This window comes from Oncorhynchus masou, chromosome 24, assembly GCF_036934945.1.
Source record: "Oncorhynchus masou masou isolate Uvic2021 chromosome 24, UVic_Omas_1.1, whole genome shotgun sequence".
In the NCBI taxonomy this organism is placed as follows: domain Eukaryota; kingdom Metazoa; phylum Chordata; class Actinopteri; order Salmoniformes; family Salmonidae; genus Oncorhynchus; species Oncorhynchus masou.
Genome location: NC_088235.1, coordinates 13,498,352 through 13,515,851, shown reverse-complemented (window position 1 = coordinate 13,515,851; position 17,500 = coordinate 13,498,352). Strand labels below are relative to the sequence as shown.

General features: G+C 45.5%; 1 protein-coding gene across 1 annotated transcript in view; it reads left to right on the top strand.

Moving 5' to 3' along the window:
• LOC135513401 (DNA-directed RNA polymerase II subunit RPB1-like) overlaps positions 1 to 17,500 on the top strand; it is a 23,714-nt gene that overhangs the window by 4,856 nt on the left and 1,358 nt on the right. The gene's annotated exons all lie outside the window — the stretch shown is intronic.

Here is a 17,500-nt window from a genome sequence, read left to right as displayed (position 1 = left end):
TCTCACCCCTAGAGAGCGTCTCCTTACACTCCTCTTGTGACCCAGACACCAGTCGTACTGTGTTGGGTAGTAATATAACCCATGTCCTCTGAGCCATGTGTGAATGTGGGTCTTCCCCTCTTTCTCCTTAAACCTCATCTCACCCCTAGAGAGCGTCTCCTTACACTCCTCTTGTGACCCAGACACCAGTCGTACTGTGTTGGGTAGTAATATAACCCATGTCCTCTGAGCCATGTGTGAATGTGGGTCTTCCCCTCTTTCTCCTTAAACCTCATCTCACCCCTAGAGAGCGTCTCCTTACACTCCTCTTGTGACCCAGACACCAGTCGTACTGTGTTGGGTAGTAATATAACCCATGTCCTCTGAGCCATGTGTGAATGTGGGTCTTCCCCTCTTTCTCCTTAAACCTCATCTCACCCCTAGAGAGCGTCTCCTTACACTCCTCTTGTGACCCAGACACCAGTCGTACTGTGTTGGGTAGTAATATAACCCATGTCCTCTGAGCCATGTGTGAATGTGGGTCTTCCCCTCTTTCTCCTTAAACCTCATCTCACCCCTAGAGAGCGTCTCCTTACACTCCTCTTGTGACCCAGACACCAGTCGTACTGTGTTGGGTAGTAATATAACCCATGTCCTCTGAGCCATGTGTGAATGTGGGTCTTCCCCTCTTTCTCCTTAAACCTCATCTCACCCCTAGAGAGCGTCTCCTTACACTCCTCTTGTGACCCAGACACCAGTCGTACTGTGTTGGGTAGTAATATAACCCATGTCCTCTGAGCCATGTGTGAATGTGGGTCTTCCCCTCTGTCTCCTTAAACCTCATCTCACCCCTGGAGAGCGTCTCCTTACACTCCTCTTGTGACCCAGACACCAGTCGTACTGTGTTGGGTAGTAATATAACCCATGTCCTCTGAGCCATGTGTGAATGTGGGTCTTCCCCTCTTTCTCCTTAAACCTCATCTCACCCCTAGAGAGCGTCTCCTTACACTCCTCTTGTGACCCAGACACCAGTCGTACTGTGTTGGGTAGTAATATAACCCATGTCCTCTGAGCCATGTGTGAATGTGGGTCTTCCCCTCTTTCTCCTTAAACCTCATCTCACCCCTAGAGAGCGTCTCCTTACACTCCTCTTGTGACCCAGACACCAGTCGTACTGTGTTGGGTAGTAATATAACCCATGTCCTCTGAGCCATGTGTGAATGTGGGTCTTCCCCTCTTTCTCCTTAAACCTCATCTCACCCCTAGAGAGTGTCTCCTTACACTCCTCTTGTGACCCAGACACCAGTCGTACTGTGTTGGGTAGTAATATAACCCATGTCCTCTGAGCCATGTGTGAATGTGGGTCTTCCCCTCTTTCTCCTTAAACCTCATCTCACCCCTAGAGAGCGTCTCCTTACACTCCTCTTGTGACCCAGACACCAGTCGTACTGTGTTGGGTAGTAATATAACCCATGTCCTCTGAGCCATGTGTGAATGTGGGTCTTCCCCTCTTTCTCCTTAAACCTCATCTCACCCCTAGAGAGCGTCTCCTTACACTCCTCTTGTGACCCAGACACCAGTCGTACTGTGTTGGGTAGTAATATAACCCATGTCCTCTGAGCCATGTGTGAATGTGGGTCTTCCCCTCTTTCTCCTTAAACCTCATCTCACCCCTAGAGAGCGTCTCCTTACACTCCTCTTGTGACCCAGACACCAGTCGTACTGTGTTGGGTAGTAATATAACCCATGTCCTCTGAGCCATGTGTGAATGTGGGTCTTCCCCTCTTTCTCCTTAAACCTCATCTCACCCCTAGAGAGCGTCTCCTTACACTCCTCTTGTGACCCAGACACCAGTCGTACTGTGTTGGGTAGTAATATAACCCATGTCCTCTGAGCCATGTGTGAATGTGGGTCTTCCCCTCTTTCTCCTTAAACCTCATCTCACCCCTAGAGAGCGTCTCCTTACACTCCTCTTGTGACCCAGACACCAGTCGTACTGTGTTGGGTAGTAATATAACCCATGTCCTCTGAGCCATGTGTGAATGTGGGTCTTCCCCTCTTTCTCCTTAAACCTCATCTCACCCCTAGAGAGCGTCTCCTTACACTCCTCTTGTGACCCAGACACCAGTCGTACTGTGTTGGGTAGTAATATAACCCATGTCCTCTGAGCCATGTGTGAATGCGGGTCTTCCCCTCTTTCTCCTTAAACCTCATCTCACCCCTAGAGAGCGTCTCCTTACACTCCTCTTGTGACCCAGACACCAGTCGTACTGTGTTGGGTAGTAATATAACCCATGTCCTCTGAGCCATGTGTGAATGTGGGTCTTCCCCTCTTTCTCCTTAAACCTCATCTCACCCCTAGAGAGCGTCTCCTTACACTCCTCTTGTGACCCAGACACCAGTCGTACTGTGTTGGGTAGTGATATAACCCATGTCCTCTGAGCCATGTGTGAATGCGGGTCTTCCCCTCTTTCTCCTTAAACCTCATCTCACCCCTAGAGAGCGTCTCCTTACACTCCTCTTGTGACCCAGACACCAGTCGTACTGTGTTGGGTAGTAATATAACCCATGTCCTCTGAGCCATGTGTGAATGTGGGTCTTCCCCTCTTTCTCCTTAAACCTCATCTCACCCCTAGAGAGCGTCTCCTTACACTCCTCTTGTGACCCAGACACCAGTCGTACTGTGTTGGGTAGTAATATAACCCATGTCCTCTGAGCCATGTGTGAATGTGGGTCTTCCCCTCTTTCTCCTTAAACCTCATCTCACCCCTAGAGAGCGTCTCCTTACACTCCTCTTGTGACCCAGACACCAGTCGTACTGTGTTGGGTAGTAATATAACCCATGTCCTCTGAGCCATGTGTGAATGTGGGTCTTCCCCTCTGTCTCCTTAAACCTCATCTCACCCCTGGAGAGCGTCTCCTTACACTCCTCTTGTGACCCAGACACCAGTCGTACTGTGTTGGGTAGTAATATAACCCATGTCCTCTGAGCCATGTGTGAATGTGGGTCTTCCCCTCTTTCTCCTTAAACCTCATCTCACCCCTAGAGAGCGTCTCCTTACACTCCTCTTGTGACCCAGACACCAGTCGTACTGTGTTGGGTAGTAATATAACCCATGTCCTCTGAGCCATGTGTGATTGTGGGTCTTCCCCTCTGTCTCCTTAAACCTCATTTCACCCCTAGAGAGCGTCTCCTTACACTCCTCTTGTGACCCAGACACCAGTCGTACTGTGTTGGGTAGTAATATAACCCATGTCCTCTGAGCCATGTGTGAATGTGGGTCTTCCCCTCTTTCTCCTTAAACCTCATCTCACCCCTAGAGAGCGTCTCCTTACACTCCTCTTGTGACCCAGACACCAGTCGTACTGTGTTGGGTAGTAATATAACCCATGTCCTCTGAGCCATGTGTGAATGTGGGTCTTCCCCTCTGTCTCCTTAAACCTCATCTCACCTCTGGAGAGCGATTCAGGCTGTTGTCGGGGTGTCTCCTTCCTGCTGATGTAAAGTTCTCCTGGTGATTTACACGCTCGCAGATATAAGCCTGTCACACACACCTGTCTTAAGTCACATGCTTTTGACTTCTCTACAGTGTGTGGGGTGTGTGTGTCTCTGTGTGTGTCTATGTGTGTGTCTGTGTGTGGCTGTGAGTCTCTGTGTGTGTGTCTGTGTATGTGTTTCTGTGTGTCTCTGTGTGTGTCTGTGTCTCTGTGTGTGTCTGTGTGTCTCTCTGTGTGTATGTGTGTGTCTGTGTGTGTCTGTGTGTGGCTGTGAGTCTCTGTGTGTGTGTCTGTGTATGTGTTTCTGTGTGTCTCTGTGTGTTTCTCTGTGTGTCTCTGTGTGTTTCTGTGTGTGTCTGCGTGTCTGTGTGTGTCTGTGTATGTGTGTCTATGTGTCTCTGTGTGTGTCTGTGTGTCTCTGTGTGTGTCTGTGTGTGTCTGTGTGTGTCTGTGTCTCTGTGTCTCTGTGTCTCTGTGTGTGTCTGTGTGTGTCTGTGTGTCTCTGTGTGTGTCTGTGTGTGTCTGTGTGTGTCTGTGTCTGTGTGTCTGTGTCTCTGTGTCTCTGTGTCTCTGTGTGTGTCTGTGTGTCTATATGTGTGTCTGTGTGTGTCTCTGTGTGTCTCTGTGTGTGTCTATATGTGTGTCTGTGTGTGTCTGTGTCTGTGTGTCTGTGTCTCTGTGTCCCTGTGTGTGTCTGTGTGTCTGTCTGTGTGTGTGTCTGTGTGTGTTTCTGTGTCTGTGTGTCGGGGGGAGTGAGTGTGTGTGTGTGTGTGTGTGTGTGTGTGTGTGTGTGTGTGTGTGTGTGTGTGTGTGTGTGTGTGTGTGTGTGTGTGTGTGTGTGTGTGTGTGTGTGTCAGTGGGGAGTGTGTGTGTGTGTGTGTGTGTGTGTGTGTGTGTGTGTGTGTGTGTGTGTGTGTGTGTGTGTGTGTGTGTGTGTGTGTGTGTGTGTGTGTGTGTGTGTGTGTGTGTGTGTGTGTGTCAGTGGGGAGTGTGTGTGTGTGGGTGGGGTGCAGACATGCAGAAACTCTCACACAGAACAGACACCAGATTTTCACAAAGTTATAAATAGGAAACAGCTAATAAACATTGATGGAGCCGGTCGTAAATTTCCGTTCCGTATAAACTCTTGACAATAAGTTCCGTTATTCCCACAATGTCATTTGAATGCCCTTTGGTGCTGGCCACATTACTCATCCCACTGTGATACAACACAGGCCTCTCATTGTTCATCGCCGTCGGCGACAGGTCGCCTCCACCAATCTTCGGTCATCGCCGTCGGCGACGGTCGGCCTCAACCAATCAGCCGACGCGATGGAGCCGGGTCTGACTTCCTGGTGACGCCCTTTTGTCCCCTCTGTGACATCATAAAGCCCCCTGTGAATTGAACTGTGTGGAGTGTGAAAGGGAGGGAAATGTCGCTGACAGGATCAGCTTTACGGCGGTTCCGAAGTCATTATTGTTGCCGTGGTTATTGATTGGTCAGAGTGAAATGGGAATACTGTCTTTTGTTGTCGTGGTCGACTTGAAAATGGAAAACGTTTGTGTTGATAACGTGAAAAGCCCTGTAATTTATTAATACAGGATGTGTATATTGCGTGTGATTGATGATAATGAACCTATCCTCACTCCTGAGTGACATATCTGATAGACACACATTACTTTTATAGATATCTGAGGTAGAATGTTCAATCTAAAATAATGTAGGTCCAGTTTAGTTGTTGACAACATATATGGTCAGACTAACATGTATTTGATATGTCAACATTAGCATGAACGCTCCCTGCAACGCGTTCTTCACGTCCACACAGTGTCCTGCATGAAACAATCAACCCTTCACCGTTGACGTCCCTGCCAGGCGTTCTTCACGTCCACACAGTGTCCTGCATGAAACAATCAACCCTTCACCGTTGACGTCCCTGCCAGGCGTTCTTCACGTCCACACAGTGTCCTGCATGAAACAATCAACCCTTCACCGTTGACGTCCCTGCCAGGCGTTCTTCACGTCCACACAGTGTCCTGCATGAAACAATCAACCCTTCACCGTTGACGTCCCTGCCAGGCGTTCTTCACGTCCACACAGTGTCCTGCATGAAACAATCAACCCTTCACCGTTGACGTCCCTGCCAGGCGTTCTTCACGTCCACACAGTGTCCTGCATGAAACAATCAACCCTTCACCGTTGACGTCCCTGCCAGGCGTTCTTCACGTCCACACAGTGTCCTGCATGAAACAATCAACCCTTCACCGTTGACGTCCCTGCCAGGCGTTCTTCACGTCCACACAGTGTCCTGCATGAAACAATCAACCCTTCACCGTTGACGTCCCTGCTTCCTTTCAAGAGTCATACTATCTTCCCTGTCCGCTACACAGACAACTAAAGGACTGTGGGTATATGTATATTGTTCCCTAGATGGTTGCTGCCTGTAACAGTCATGAGCAGTGATGGACTGTGTGTGTGTGTGTGTGTGTGTGTGTGTGTGTGTGTGTGTGTGTGTGTGTGTGTGTGTGTGTGTGTGTGTGTGTGTGTGTGTGTGTGTGTGTGTGTGTGTGTGTGTGTGTGTGTGTGTGTGTGTGTGTGTGTGTGTGTGTGTGTGTGTGTGTGTGTCCGCACGTGCACATGAGTGTTTGTGAATATGCGTATATGTGTATTAGTGTGTGTATTAGTGTGTGTGTGTGTATTAGTGTGTGTGTGTGTATTAGTATGTGTGTGTATTTGTGTGCGTGTTTATTCGTGTGTGTGTATTAGTGTGCGTGTATTACTGTGTGTGTGTATTAGTGTGTATGTGTATTACTGTGTGTGTGTATTAGTGTGTGTGTGTATTTGTGTGTGTATGTATTAGTGTGTGTGTGTGTGTATTACTATGTGTGTGTATTTGTGTGCGTGTTTATTCGTGTGTGTGTATTAGTGTGCGTGTATTACTGTGTGTGTGTATTAGTGTGTATGTGTATTACTGTGTGTGTGTATTAGTGTGTGTGTGTATTTGTGTGTGTATGTATTAGTGTGTGTGTGTGTGTGTGTATTACTATGCATGCGTGTAACAGACCTGAACAGTGATGGAGTGTGTTATGTTTCCAAAGCTCATTAGCGTCTCAGTGGGTATCAGACCTCATCAATCTCAGGCCCAGTAAATAACCAGAACGGTCCAAATAACCAGGTTTGGATAATGATAGTGGATGTAGCCTTTGTTGCTAATGACGGCCATTAACCTCTGCAACGGCTAAATAATAGCATCTTAATTAATTTGTTTCAAAGGGAAAGTTTGTAGTGGAATTTAATTGTATTAATGGTTGGGCCTACTGTGTAACAAGATGCATCACGCCAGAGAGTGACATCACAAACACACAGAGACATACAGGAAGACAGACTAACACACAGAGACACACAGGAAGACAGACTAACACATAGAGACATAGAGGAAGACACACTAAAACACAGAGACAAAGAGGAAGACAGACTAACACACAGAGACAAAGAGGAAGACAGACTAACACACAGGGACATACAGGAAGACAGACTAACACACAGAAACAAAGAGGAAGACAGTCTCTAATTAACACACAGAGACATACAGGAAGACAGACTAACACACAGAGACAGACAGGAAGACAGACTAACTCACAGACACATACAGGAAGACAGACTCTAATTAACACACAGACACATACAGGAAGACAGACCTAACACACAGAAACAAAGAGGAAGACAGACTAACACACAGAGACATACAGGAAGACAGACTAACACACAGAGACATACAGGAAGACAGACTAACACACAGAGACATACAGGAAGACAGACTAACACACAGAGACATACAGGAAGACACAATAACACACAGAGACATACACTAACACACAGAGACAAACAGGAAGACAGTCTCTAATTAACACACAGAGACATACAGGAAGACAGACTCTAATTAACACAGAGAAACATACAGGAAAACGGACTAACACACAGAGACATACAGGAAGACACACAAACACACAGAGACAAACAGTAAGACAGTCTCTAATTAACACACAGAAGCTACAGGCTTATTTCTCGCTTTGGCACCTGTTTTTAAAACCTCTTGGGCTAGGGGGCAGAATTTTCACTTTTGGATAAATAGCGTGCCCAATTTCAACTTCCTGCTACTCATGCCAAGAATATAAGATATGCATATTATTATTGGATAGAAAACGCTCTGAAGTATCTAAAACTGTTTGAATCATGTCTGTGAGTATAACAGAACTTATGTAGCAGGCAAAACCCCGAGGACTAACTGTTAATTTTTTTTTTCCTCTCTCTGTTCCCTGAGTTGTCATTGCCCAGGGATATTTCTTAGGAACCTGTTTTCAGTTCCTACCGCTTCCACTGGATGTCACCAGTCTTTGGAATTTGGTTGAGGTTATTCCTTTGTGCAATGAAGAAGTAGGCCAACTAGGAACTGGGTCCACTTTTGTGTTGCGCAAGACTTGAAAAGTGGCGCTGGTTTGTTTTCATTCCTGTTGAACACAGAAAGACCCGTCTACAATTTGATTGATTATTAACCTGTTACATCTATGGGGGCGCTATTTCATTTTTGGATAAAAAGACGTGCCCGTTTTAAGCGCAATATTTTGTCACAAAAAGATGCTTGACTATGCATATAATTGATAGCTTTGGAAAGAAAACACTCTGACGTTTCCAGAGCTGCAAATATATTGTCTGTGAGTGCCCCAGAACAGATGCTACATGCAAAACCAAGATGAAACTTCAACCCGGAAATGAGTAGGATTTTTGAGGCTCTGTTTTTCATTGTCTCCTTATATGGCTGTGATTGCGCAAAGAATGAGCCTGCCCGATCTATCGTTTCCCCAAGGTGTCTGCAGCATTGTGACGTATTTGTAGGCATATCATTGGAAGATTGACCATAAGAGACTACATTTGCCAGGTGTCCGCCCGGTGTCCTCCGTCGAAATTGGTGCGTCATCTTCAACTGCACGTCTTTTTCCAAGTGATTCACCGGAGAAAGGAGACTACCACGAACGATATATCAATGAAGAGATATGTGAAAAACACATTGAGGATTGATTCTAAACAGCGTTTGCCGTGTTTCAGTCGATATTATGGAGTTAATTTGGAAAACAGTTTGCCGTTTTGATGACTGAATTTTCGTTTTTTTTTGGTACCCAAACGTGATGTACAAAACGGAGCGATTTCTCCTACACAAAGAATCTTTCAGGAAAAACTGAACATTTGTTATGTAACTGAGTCTCCTCATTGAAAACATCCGAAGTTCTTCAAAGGTAAATGATTTTATTTGAATCCTTTTCTGGTTTTTGTGCAAATGTTGCCCGCTAAATGCTACGCTAGCTATCACAAATGCTTGTTTTGCTATGGTTCAAAAGCATATTTTGAAAATCTGAGATGACAGTGTTGTTAAGAAAAGGCTAAGCTTGAGAGCTAGCACATTCATTTCATTTCATTTGCGATTTTCATAAATAGTTAACGTTACGTTATGCCAATGAGCTTGAGGCTCTAACTGGATACAGTTTTTTTTCATAGGCAAACATGAACAAAACGGAGCGATTTGTCCTACACAAATAATATTTTTTTGAAAAACTGAACATTTGCTATCTAACTGAGAGTCTCCTCATTGAAAACATCTGAAGATCTTCAAAGGTAAATGATTTTATTTGAATGATTTTCTTGTTTTTGTGAAAATGTTGCTGGCTGAATTCTAGGCTTATAGCTATCCTAGCTATCAACACTCTTACACAAATGCTTGTTTAGCTATGGTTGAAAAGCATATTTTGAAAATCTGAGATGACAGTGTTGTTAACAAAAGTCTAAGCTTGAGAGCAAATATATTTATTTAATTTCATTTGCGATTTTCATGAATAGTTAACGTTGCGTTATGCTAATGAGCTTGAGGCTATAAATAGAATCCCGGATTTAAAAATACCTAAAGTTGTATTACAAAAGTAGTTTGAAATATTTTGTTAAAGTTTTATAGGCAACTTTTGAAATATTTTGTAGTGATGTTGCGTTTTTTGTAAGCTGTTTTTTCTGGATCAAATGCGTTTTATAAATGGACATTTTGGATATATATGGATGGAATTAATCGAACAAAATGACCAATTGTGATGTTTATGGGACATATTGGAGTGCCAACAAAAGAAGCTCGTCAAAGGTAATGCATGTTTTATATTTTATTTCAGCATTTTGTGCAGGGTTGAATATATGCTAACCCTTTGTTTACTGCTGGTGCTATCATCAGATAATAGCTTCTTATGCTTTTGCCGAAAAGCATTTTTAAAATCTGACATGTTGGCTGGATTCACAATGAGTGTAGCTTTAATTGAGTATCTTACATGTGTGATTTAATGAAAGTTAGAATTTTATAGTATTTTATTTGAATCTGGCGCTCTGCATTTCCCCTTGCCATTGGCCAGTTGAGACATTTGCGTCCCGCCTCTCCCTAACTAGTTTGATGGCGTTTGCCAGGAAATACATGTATTTTACCTGGATGCTCTGGTTTCAGTCAGTTTTGAGATCAAATTCAAATGTAAAATCTGTTGAGAGGTCATTGAAACAGTGTAATAAAAAATATATGACATTTTGGTTGGCAGGTGGACATACAGTGTGGGCTAAGCTAGCCGGAGTTCCAAGAGGACCTCAGGCAGTAGAACACCACCCAGGTCAGGACAAATCAAGGAGTTAATATGGGAGGCTTGTACTATAATTCTATAACATCATTCACAGTCATTTCATTCAGTCTGTCTCCGCAATGACCTATCACAGTTTTCCCAAAGGAATCAGAGTCGTCCAGGAAATGAGCTATTATCATTCCATAGCCCACCTTCTCTGTGTGGAGTCAGGAGAACTCCAGTACCATTCCATAGCCCACCTTCTCTGTGTGGAGTCAGGAGAACTCCTGTACCATTCCATAGCCCACCTTCTCTGTGTGGAGTCAGGAGAACTCCTGTATCATTCCATAGCCCACCTTCTCTGTGTGGAGTCAGGAGAACTCCAGTACCATTCCATAGCCCACCTTCTCTGTGTGGAGTCAGGAGAACTCCAGTACCATTCCATAGCCCACCTTCTCTGTGTGGAGTCAGGAGAACTCCAGTACCATTCCATAGCCCACCTTCTCTGTGTGGAGTCAGGAGAACTCCTGTATCATTCCATAGCCCACCTTCTCTGTGTGGAGTCAGGAGAACTCCAGTACCATTCCATAGCCCACCTTCTCTGTGTGGAGTCAGGAGAACTCCTGTATCATTCCATAGCCCACCTTCTCTGTGTGGAGTCAGGAGAACTCCTGTACCATTCCATAGCCCACCTTCTCTGTGTGGAGTCAGGAGAACTCCTGTATCATTCCATAGCCCACCTTCTCTGTGTGGAGTCAGGAGAACTCCTGTACCATTCTGAGGAGGAACACCTCCAGCACCCTCCGTTCCCCCTGCAGTAACGGCCTGTAACTTAACCAGATAAAGAAGTCCGCATGGAGTAAACCCCTGAAGTAGTCTGCCCAGACGGCAACACAACACAGCCTCAAGCCCAGCCTGGGATAACTCACTCTCTGGCCGGGCTGTTCACTTCCTTCATCCCTCTCTCCTGTCCTCCGGATGGAAGATGGAAGATGGATATATTGCCTGGGATAACTCACTCTCTGGCCGGGCTGTTCACTTCCTTCATCCCTCTCTCCTCTCCTCCGGATGGAAGATGGAAGATGGATATATTGCCTGGGATAACTCACTCTCTGGCCGGGCTGTTCACCTCCTTCATCCCTCTCTCCTCTCCTCCGGATGGAAGATGGAAGATGGATATATTGCCTGGGATAACTCACTCTCTGGCCGGGCCTTCATCCCTCTCTCCACTCCTCCGGATGGAAGGATGGAAGATGGATATATTGCCTGGGATAACTCACTCTCTCTCTCCTCTCCTCCGGATGGAAGATGGAAGATGGATATATTGCCTGGGATAACTCACTCTCTGGCCGGGCCTTCATCCCTCTCTCCTCTCCTCCGGATGGAGGATGGAAGATGGATATATTGCCTGGGATAACTCACTCTCTGGCCGGGCCTTCATCCCTCTCTCCTCTCCTCCGGATGGAAGATGGAAGATGGATATATTGCCTGGGATAACTCACTCTCTGGCCGGGCCTTCATCCCTCTCTCCTCTCCTCCGGATGGAGGATGGAAGATGGATATATTGCCTGGGCTAACTCACTCTCTGGCCGGGCTGTTCACCTCCTTCATCCCTCTCTCCTCTCCTCCGGATGGAAGATGGAAGATGGATATATTGCCTGGGATAACTCACTCTCTGGCCGGGCCTTCATCCCTCTCTCCTCTCCTCCGGATGGAGGATGGAAGATGGATATATTGCCTGGGCTAACTCACTCTCTGGCCGGGCTGTTCACCTCCTTCATCCCTCTCTCCTCTCCTCCGGATGGAAGATGGAAGATGGATATATTGCCTGGGATAACTCACTCTCTGGCCGGGCCTTCATCCCTCTCTCCTCTCCTCCGGATGGAGGATGGAAGATGGATATATTGCCTGGGATAACTCACTCTCTGGCCGGGCCTTCATCCCTCTCTCCTCTCCTCCGGATGGAAGATGGAAGATGGATATATTGCCTGGGATAACTCACTCTCTGGCCGGGCCTTCATCCCTCTCTCCTCTCCTCCGGATGGAGGATGGAAGATGGATATATTGCCTGGGATAACTCACTCTCTGGCCGGGCCTTCATCCCTCTCTCCTCTCCTCCGGATGGAAGATGGAAGATGGATATATTGCCTGGGATAACTCACTCTCTGGCCGGGCCTTCATCCCTCTCTCCTGTCCTCCGGATGGAAGATGGAAGATGGATGTATTGCCTGGGATAACTCACTCTCTGGCCGGGCTGTTCACTTCCTTCATCCCTCTCTCCTCTCCTCCGGATGGAAGGATGGAAGATGGATATATTGCCTGGGATAACTCACTCTCTCTCTCCTCTCCTCCGGATGGAAGATGGAAGATGGATATATTGCCTGGGATAACTCACTCTCTGGCCGGGCCTTCATCCTTCATCCTCTCTCCCTCCGGATGGAAGATGGAAGATGGATATATTGCCTGGGATAACCTGGGGGCTAACTCATGGAAGATGGAAGATGGATATATTGCCTCTCTCTGGCCGGGCTGTTCACTTCCTTCATCCCTCTCTCCTCTCCTCCGGATGGAAGATGGAAGATGGATATATTGCCTGGGATAACTCACTCTCTGGCCGGGCCTTCATCCCTCTCTCCTCTCCTCCGGATGGAAGATGGAAGATGGATATATTGCCTGGGATAACTCACTCTCTGGCCGGGCTGTTCACTTCCTTCATCCCTCTCTCCTCTCCTCCGGATGGAAGATGGAAGATGGATATATTGCCTGGGATAACTCACTCTCTGGCCGGGCCTTCATCCCTCTCTCCTCCGGATGGAAGATGGAAGATGGATATATTGCCTGGGATAACTCACTCTCTGGCCGGGCTGTTCACTTCCTTCATCCTCTCTCCTCCCTCCGGATGGAAGATGGAAGATGGATATATTGCCTGGGATAACTCACTCTCTGGATGGAAGATGGAAGATGGATATATTGCCTGGGATAACTCACTCTCTGGCCGGGCCTTCATCCCTCTCTCTCTCCTCCTCCGGATGGAAGATGGAAGATGGATATATTGCCTGGGATAACTCACTCTCTGACCGGGCCTTCATCCCTCTCTCCTCTCCTCCGGATGGAAGATGGAAGATGGATATATTGCCTGGGATAACTCACTCTCTGGCCGGGCCTTCATCCCTCTCTCCTCTCCTCCGGATGGAAGATGGAAGATGGATATATTGCCTGGGATAACTCACTCTCTGGCCGGGCCTTCATCCCTCTCTCCTGTCCTCCGGATGGAAGATGGAAGATGGATATATTGCCTGGGATAACTCACTCCCTCTCTCCTGTCCTCCGGATGGAAGATGGATATATTGCCTGGGATAACTCACTCCCTCTCTCCTGTCCTCCGGATGGAAGATGGATATATTGCCTGGGATAACTCACTCTCTGGCCGGGCTGTTCACTTCCTTCATCCCTCTCTCCACTCCTCCGGATGGAAGATGGAAGATGGATATATTGCCTGGGATAACTCACTCCCTCTCTCCTCTCCTCCGGATGGAAGATGGATATATTGCCTGGGCCTGCGGAAACAGCATCCCAATGACAGACTTTGATTTTGTAATAGAATTACGTCAGTGCTGATGGAGGTGTGTGTGTGTGTGTGTGTGTGTGTGTGTGTGTGTGTGTGTGTGTGTGTGTGTGTGCGTGCGTGCGTGCGTGCGTGCGTGCGTGTGTGTGTGCGTGCATGCGTGTGTGTGTAAGCATGTGTGTGTGTGTGTGTGTGTGTGTGTGTGTGTGTGTGTGTGCGTGCGTGCGTGCGTGTGTAAGCATGTGTGTGTGTGTGTGTGCGTGCGTGCGTGTGTGTGTAAGCATGTGTGTGTGTGTGTGTGTGTGTGTGTGTGTGTGTGTGTGTGTGTGTGTGTGTGTGTGTGCGTGCGTGCGTGTGTGTGTAAGCATGTGTGTTTGTGTGTGTGTGTGTGTGTGTGTGTGTGTGTGTGTGTGTGTGTGTGTGTGCGTGCGTGCGTGCGTGCGTGTGTATCAATTAGAGAAGAGCAGAGCTTGAGATTTACTAGTCGGCCAGAAGTCTGAGATTAACCAGGTGATTGAATCAGAATTATATTGGTGGTAAAATAGACCTCTTGTTTACTTCAGAACAGGATGAGACACAGAGATGAGGTGTGTTTGGACTGTCTCAGTCAATTCTTCTTGTTACAGAGGAATAGATGGCTTGACATTCAGCCGTGGTGGAAGGCCTCTCTACATCTGGCGAGTAACGGTCGACTCTCCTTGTTCTTCATGTCATTCACTCTTCCCTTCTTTTAGTATGTATCTTTTTGTACTTTAGAGTGTCATTACTACTGTATCATTCATTATGTAACTACAGTGTAATAACCCATAACTCATTACTACTGTATCATTCATTATGTAACTACAGTATGATAACCCATAACTCATTACTACTGTATCATTCATTATGTAACTACAGTGTAATAACCCATAACTCATTACTACTGTATCATTCATTATGTAACTACAGTATGATAACACATAACTCATTACTACTGTATCATTCATTATGTAACTACAGTATGATAACACATAACTCATTACTACTGTATCATTCATTATGTAACTACAGTATGATAACCCATAACTCATTACCACTGTATCATTCATTATGTAACTACAGTATGATAACACATAACTCATTACTACTGTATCATTCATTATGTAACTACAGTATGATAACCCATAACTCATTACTACTGTATCATTCATTATGTAACTACAGTGTAATAACACATAACTCATGACTACTGTATCATTCATTATATAACTACAGTATGATAACCCATAACTCATTACTACTGTATCATTCATTATGTAACTACAGTATGATAACACATAACTCATTACTACTGTATCATTCATTATGTAACTACAGTATGATAACCCATAACTCATTACCACTGTATCATTCATTATGTAACTACAGTATGATAACACATAACTCATTACTACTGTATCATTCATTATGTAACTACAGTATGATAACCCATAACTCATTACTACTGTATCATTCATTATGTAACTACAGTGTAATAACACATAACTCATGACTACTGTATCATTCATTATATAACTATATGATAACCCATATTTACTACTGTATCATTCATTATGTAACTACAGTATGATAACCCATAACTCATTACTACTGTATCATTCATTATGTAACTACAGTATGATAACCCATAACTCATTACTACTGTATCATTCATTATGTAACTACAGTATGATAACCCATAACTCATTACCACTGTATCATTCATTATGTAACTACAGTATGATAACCCATAACTCATTACTACTGTATCATTCATTATGTAACTACAGTATGATATCCCATAACTCATTACTACTGTATCATTCATTACGTAACTACAGTATGATAACACATAACTCATTACTACTGTATCATTCATTACGTAACTACAGTATGATAACCCATGACTCATTACTACTGTATCATTCATGGTATACGGTCTATTTTCAACTGGGTGTTTCGAGCCCTGAATGCTGATTGGCTGACAGCCGTGGTATATAAGACCGTATACCACGAGAATGACGAAACATGTATTTTCACTGCTCTAATTCCGTTGGTAACCAGTTTATAACAGCAACAAGGCACCTCAGGGGTTTGTGGTATGTTGCCAATATATCACGGCTAAGGGCTGTGTCCAGGCACTCCGCGTTGTGTCGTGCTTAAGAACAGCCATTAGCCGAGTTGTGTTGGCCATATCCCACACCCCTTCGTGCCTTATTGCCTAAATATACCACGGGTGTCAGCCAATCAGCATTCAGTGATCAAACCACCCAGTTTAAAATATACCATGAGTACCATGAGTCATAACTACACTACTCCATGAGTAAACCCCAATCTCTGCCACAGGCTGAGGTCTCCAGTCCATTGACTGTACAGTATTTAAGCTTAATTTAACGAGACAAATCAGTTAGGAACAAATTCTTATTTACAATGACAGCATACCCCGGTCAAACCCAGACGACTGGGCCAGTTGTGGGACTCCCAATCATAGCAAGATGTGATTCAGCTTGGATTTGAACCGGGGACTGTAGTGTCGCCGCTGGCACTGAGATGATGTGCCTTAGACCGCTGCGCCACTCTGGAGTATGAGGTCATGGAGTCTACAGTCCATTAATGACTGTACAGTATGAGGTCATGAGGTCTCCAGTCCATTAATGACTGTACAGTATGAGGTCATGAGGTCTCCAGTCCATTAATGACTGTACAGTATGAGGTCATGAGGTCTCCAGTCCATTAATGACTGTACAGTATGAGGTCATGGGTCTCCAGTCCATTAATGACTGTACAGTATGAGGTCATGAGGTCTCCAGTCCATTGACTGTACAGTATGAGGTCATGGAGTCTCCAGTCCATTAATGACTGTACAGTATGAGGTCATGAGGTCTCCAGTTCATTAATGACTGTACAGTATGAGGTCATGAGGTCTCCAGTTCATTAATGACTGTACAGTATGAGGTCATGGAGTCTCCAGTTCATTAATGACTGTACAGTATGAGGTCATGGAGTCTCCAGTTCATTAATGACTGTACAGTATGAGGTCATGAGGTCTCCAGTCCATTAATGACTGTACAGTATGAGGTCATGGGTCTCCAGTTCATTAATGACTGGGCAGTATGAGGTCATGGAGTGATTAATGACTGTACAGTATGAGGTCATGAGGTCTCCAGTCCATTAATGACTGTACAGTATGAGGTCATGAGTGTCATTACTGTACAGTTCATCCCCAATGACTGTACAGTATGAGTGTCCTGACAGTGTGCTCCAGTCCATTAATGACTGTACAGTATGAGTGTCACTGACAGTGTGCTCCAGTCCATTAATGACTCCCAGTATGAGGTCATGAGTGTCCTAGTTCATTAATGACTGTACAGTATGAGTGTCATGACGTCTCAGTCCATTAATGACTGTACAGTGTCCTGACTCTCCAGTCCATTAATGACTGTACTATGAGTGTCATGAGGTCTCCAGTCCATTAATGACTGTACAGTATGAGGTCATGAAGTCTCCAGTTCATTAATGACTGTACAGTGTGAGGTCATGAGGTCTCCAGTCCATTAATGACTGTACAGTATGAGGTCACTCCCCAGTCCATTAATGACCTGTACAGTATGAGGTCATGAGGTCTCCAGTCCATTAATGACTGTACAGTATGAGTGTCATGAGGTCCCCAGTCCATTAATGTCCTACAGTATGTCCTACCTCCAGTGTCATTAATGACTGTACCCCATGAGTGTCCTGACTTCCCCAGTCCCCACAGTGTCCTACCATTAATGTCCTACAGTATGAGTGTCCTAAGTCCCCCCCAGTGTCCTATTCCACAGTGTC